Source organism: Triticum aestivum, chromosome 4D (genome assembly GCF_018294505.1).
Source record: "Triticum aestivum cultivar Chinese Spring chromosome 4D, IWGSC CS RefSeq v2.1, whole genome shotgun sequence".
In the NCBI taxonomy this organism is placed as follows: domain Eukaryota; kingdom Viridiplantae; phylum Streptophyta; class Magnoliopsida; order Poales; family Poaceae; genus Triticum; species Triticum aestivum.
In genome coordinates this window covers 502,846,491-502,852,625 of record NC_057805.1, presented here as the reverse complement: position 1 = coordinate 502,852,625, position 6,135 = coordinate 502,846,491, and positions in this window count along the sequence as shown.

The following is a 6,135-nucleotide window of genomic DNA, read 5'->3' as shown; positions in this document are numbered from 1 at the left end:
GAATTTATAAAATTTCATGTTTTCAAAAAATATGAATTTTCTTTAAATATCTTGAATTTCGAAAATCTTGGCAAATATTATAATTGATGAAAAAAATTACCCGAATTTGAAAAGATGCTCATGTATTAAAAAAATGTTCTCAAAATTAAAATGTTCTGTAAAATTAAAATTGTTTGCATTTTTTAAAAATGTTCATGTTCCAAAAATTATTCTCAGTTTTTGAAAAATATATGTATAATTAGAAAATGTAAAAAAAAAGAATAAGGAGGAAATGGACCCCCCCCCCCCCCACACACACAATGAAAAACTGTTGAGCTGACCAACCAAATAAAAGTGCTATCATTTGAAACCGGTCGGATTCCTACCCGCGGCCCAAAAAGCGATACTAAAGAACATCGTTCGTCTGTGTCATGCTTAGACAGGGAGCTGCTATGTATCGCCTACTGCGGCCTGTTCCGAGATCAAAGGAGGTGTTGCCTCAAGGCGCCCTCCCCGTCCCTAGTATTGGGCCGATCCAAGTAGCTCCCTGAAGTTATTGTTCTTTTTTTCGTTTTGTTCATATTTTCGAAATGAATATTCTAAATATATTTATCCCAAAATCTTATATTACTTAAGAAATTCAAAAACTACGAATTAAAAAAATGTTAATGCAGTGTAAAATATTAGTTAGGTTAGTTTTAAAGAAATGTTGATAGCATAAAAAATCATATCATTTTAAAAATGTTCGCTCATTTCAATAAAACGTTGGTGAAATTTAAAAAGTGATTGTACTAAAAATTTGAGTAATTCAAGAAAATGTTTTGTACATACAAAAAGCTGTACATTACATTTACAAAAATGCTCACCCATTTGAAAAAAAATGTTCATGACATTTAAAAAATGTTGTATACAGTATAAAAAAGAAATGTTCCCATTGTTTAATTTTTTTGAATTGTTAAAAAGCATGGTTGAACTTGTATTTGAAAAACAATTAACACAAATTCAAAGAAATATTCAAAAAACGTGTATGAAAAACGTTAATCATGTATAAAAAATTATAGATATACAAAAAACTTCCAGTGTGTTTGAAAAAAGTAGACATCAAAACATATATTTGGAAACAAATATTAATCATGCATTTAAAAAATTTAAGCGTCTAGCAAAATATTGTTTCTGACGTGTATGAAAATTGTACAATGCATATGAAAAAAAATGTAAATATGTGTTTAAAACAAAATAAATAAGAAATCAAAGAAAACGAAACAATCCCAAAGAAAAAAAAGAAGAATTCTTTGGAAGCTAACTGATAAGAAAAAACACAGAGCAAAAAAAAAAGAGCAAAAGAGGCTACAGTACTATACAGTATTTCCCCCCATGCCAAGAAATAAGACCAAGTTACGTCTCAATCGATACGGGCGAGAAATAGTCCTGACGCTTAGACTGGGCTTTGCCTATATGGCTATATTGCATCGCACCATTGGCTGCACGTGTGTGCGATTGGTCGAGAAAATGCCGCAAAGAGAGGGGAAATTTTTGTGACAGCTAAATTGAACTAGTAGACTCTGCGCATGCTTCTAGTTTTAGTGGCTGTCCATTTTGCCACCGGCAACTCTCGAAAGTCCTCATCGATGGAAGTCGATCTTCTAACGGGTGATCCTCTCGATTCTTATGCGGATACTCGCTCCGTTCCCAAGTATAAGTCTTTTTAGAGATTCTAACAAATGATTACATACGAAGCAAAATAAGTGAATCTACACTCTAAAATATGTCTAAATACATCCATATGTTGTAGTCCATTTAAAATGTCTAAAAAGACTTATATATTTAGGAAAGAGAATGCATGCATGTTGATATGCTTTCATGCATGCGCCACCACTTGTGCAAAAGTGCATGTGACACACTCGCGCACGCATGCCATGCCTCTTATGTAAACTGCGGCGCATGAGTGTCGTGTTGCTTTCCACCACGATCGAGTGCATCGGCATGTACGGCCACCGGAGTACCCACATCATCATCGGATATATTGTTGTACAGTAAGTAGTCTATCTTGTATGCTCCAATGAGTCAAATCCAACGACACGTTTCGCGCCGAATCGTATGTGCGTGCATGTGCATCACAATCCATAATCATTTTCGATTGAAAGATCGCGGCCTGCACCATTGATTTTATTGGGCTACAAGGTCAATCCGACAGTTTCTGGTACAGGTTAGCTGTCTCTAGCTGCTAGTATGAGTGGGATCGACACGCTAATGTTTATCCGACAGTTTCTGGCCAGTGTCGGTCCAAAAGATCGAATAATCATAAGATAATTCAGTGTTTATTTGCAGGGAGCCACATAAAACAAAAACAAAAAATCGCTAAAAGGACTGCTAAGCTCGGAGTGGCTGAATTTTTAAATAAACTCGTGTTTCGCATGCCCTCGCCCGCGTGGACATTTCCCGTTCATACACTCCTATGAAGCAAGTCAAAACCTCTCGCTTGGCAGCACAGGGCAGGTTAACATTAGCATGAAGTGGACAGAAAATTACGATAATTTTGTGAGAACAACATTAATAAATTTTTAAATAAACTCGTGTTCTGCATGCCCTCGTCCGCGTGGACATTTCCAGTTCATACACTCCGATGAAGCAAGTCCAAATCTCTCGCTTGGCAGCACAGGGCAGGTTAACATTAACCTGAAGTGGACAGAAAGTTACGATAATCTTATGAGAACAACATTAATAAATTTTTAACTAAACTCGTGTTCCACATGCCCTCGTTCGTGGGAACCACTAGTAGAAAAACGACTTTTAGTACCGGTTCGGAAGGACCTTTAGTACCGGTTCTGGAACCGGTACTAAAGAGTGGAGACTAAAGGTCCCCCCTTTAGTCCCGGTTTAACACGAACCGGGACCAAAGGCCCACCACGTGGCACGAGGCGTGCCGTGGTTTGGGGGACCTTTAGTCCCGGTTGGTAAGGATTTTTTTTTTGAAATAAAGCAAAAACAGCCAGCCTACTGGGCCGACACGGCCTGCATACGACTAGAAATCCAATCTCTAGTTGGACCAGGATGCAGACCCGTACGACCCAGTAGGCCCCACAGGGCAGAAGACTTGCAATAGGCCCACAAAGGCCTGCTTAGAGAGGAGCTCGACACGGTAGCCGCGGTGGGGCTTATAAACCGGTGCGAGCTCCTCTCAACTAGCGAGGTGGGACTAAACATTGTGCACTGCGGGTGGCAGCGCACCACCTTTAGGACCGGTTGGTGGCTCCAACCGGTACTAAAGGTGGGGTCTTTAGTACCGGTTGGAGCCTACGGGTTGGTGGCTCCAACCGGTACTAAAGACCCCACCTTTAGTACCGGTTGGAGCTACCAACCCGTACTAAAGGCCGCCACCTCTTTAGTACCGGTTCGTGGCACGAACCGGTACTAATGAGCGCCGCCCGCCTGGCCGTTGGAACCGGCATTAATGGTCACATTAGTGCCGGTTCAATACCAAACCGGGACTAATGAGTTTCACATTAGACCCTTTTTCTACTAGTGAACATTTCCAGTTCATACACTCCGATGAAGCAAGTCCAAATCTCTCGCTTGGCAGCACAGGGCAGGTGAATATTAACCTGAAGTGGATAGAAAGTTACGATAATCTTGTGAGAACAACATTAATAACTTTTTAAATAAACTCCTGTTCCGCATGCCCTCGTCCGCGTGGACATTCACAGTTCATACACTCCGATGAAGCAAGTACAAATCTCTCGCTTGGCAGCACAGGGCAGGTTAACATTAACCTGAAGTGGACAGAAAGTTACGATAATCTTGTGAGAACAACATTAATAAATTTTTAAATAAACTCGTGTTCCGCATGCCCTCGTTCGCGTGGACATTTCCAGTTCATACACTTCGATGAAGCAAGTCCAAATCTCTCGCTTGGCAGCACAGGGCAGGTTAACATTAACCTGAAGTGGACAGAAAGTTACGATAATCTTGTGAGAACAACATTAATAAATTTTTAAATAAACTTGTGTTCCGCATGCCCTCGTCCGCGTGGACATTTTCAGTTCATACACTCCGATGAAGCAAGTCCAAATCTCTCGCTTGGCAGCACAGGGCAGGTTAACATTAGCCTGAAGTAGACAGAAAGTTATGATAATCTTATGAGAACAACATTAATGAAATATGAAAATGCCCATTATATACATGGTATTATCCGAAATGGATGGCCAGATTTCATTACAGATGCATGCAATCGTCATTTACAACATTTTGATTGCCTACAGTGCATCCTATCCTCTTCTTCTTCTACACCGCCAGTTACCTCAACCACTTCCTTGTCCTCATCAGTTAAATAGCCAGTCGCAGCCACATGTGAATACGTTTTTTCATCATTAATGACTAACTCTTCCCTAGTCTGGTCGTTAATGATATGAACCGACATAAACACAGTCCTCATCGACATGTGTTTACCAAACATCAACAACAAACAATCCTCATCGGCTACATTAATAAATTTCTCCAGTCTGCTGTCATGGTACCTCAGCACGTAATGCTGGTTGGGCTGACCGGTATACTTCTCAAATTGCTTAACTAGATCCCCCCGAGTCACTATGGTAGCGTCTATAGGCAATTCATAGTGAAGTCACCACTAATTATCAAGCTAACATCGAATCTTCAACAACATCATTAAGCTGCTCGGAGGTACTAACCTACGTGAAGTAGCAGAGTGTGACCACAGTATTTGAATCGCAAAAAGGGAATCGCCAAACAAGTAAGGTGATTTCTTACCTCGATGGGAGAAACAACACTTTCACCAGGCTCCTGAAGCCGATGTCCATTACCGTCCATGTGTGGATGACTGCTATGGTAGCAATGAGGCAGCGATGGCAGTAGAGTAGTGGGAGGACATGACTGGAAGTGGCAAGAAGAAAGGGGCTCTACCCGCCAAAATTTAGGGAAGTGCCACTATCGAGTGCTGCATGTGGGCCCATGACGAATGAAGTCTCGCATCATAGTGGCCAAATGGAAATTATGGCCCGAACGACAGTCGAACACATCGGCCAGAACGGTCAGAGTCTTCTCGTCAATATTGATGGGCTCATATCAGAGTGGCAAAGTAGAAATTATGCCTCAATGATGGGCACCACATCGGTTGAAAGAGTGAACCAAGTCTCCTGCTTGCTGCGGTTGACTTGGAGAAGCGGTGTGTCCCTGATATAAGGAAATGACGAAAGTTGACGGCGAACTAACGAGAACTGGCGAAGCGGCGCGGAGTGGCATAGACCTAGTTTCTTCGCAAGCATTAATGACACAGGTCGAAATAGTCAAGTTTGAATGCAGGATTCCAATATGCAACTTCAATAGTGGCACAGATCGACTTTTTCAATTTTGCTAACATAAGTATGTGTGTCAATAATGTCATCCTTGCTAAATGTAATTAGACTCCACGCATGCCCATGGGATGCATTTGGTTGCCTGCACGAGGGCCAACTAGGCCCATGCGGCACATGAATCATGCGTTTGGATGCCTGGCCAGTACTAGAATCTTGGCCCCGATGTTTAAACCACCCCTTAGCCAGCCCTCTAGGAATGCTCGATTCGACCGTTTCTAGCGAGCCAGACACGAGCAATGAAAAAGGTGAATCTCATGATGCAACATGGTGCATGCATGGTACCTGATGTAGGTGGGGGTTGCACTTGGTGTGCTCTTTTATCTGTCTTAATCCCGCCCACTTATTAGTCCCTTCTAATCTAAACAACGGTGCTTCGATTCGAGATAAGATCTACACGGAAAAAATGCACATTAATATTGTGATTACATTCATACGATTGGTACACTAGTTTTGTTGACTGTAAATGTTCAATTTTGTGTTCATATTTGGAGATATTTTGGATGATTTTTTTCTAATTTGTCGCAGACGGTCGACTGTTCCTTTGACCAGTAACTTCATCTCGCTATTTCGCACATCTTTCATGTTGTACATTTTTTGTTTCGACAGTCGTAGACGAGTAAATCTACATCTCCATAGTAGATTGTACAAATGCATATGTGTGGTCTGTTTTTTAAGGATAATAAAATGCGTGGTCTGTTTTGCTAACACTCCTTAATCCTTTTCACCCGCTTCCTTCTAATCTACACAAGGGTGCTTCGATTCAAGATAAGTTGTACACGAAAAAGAT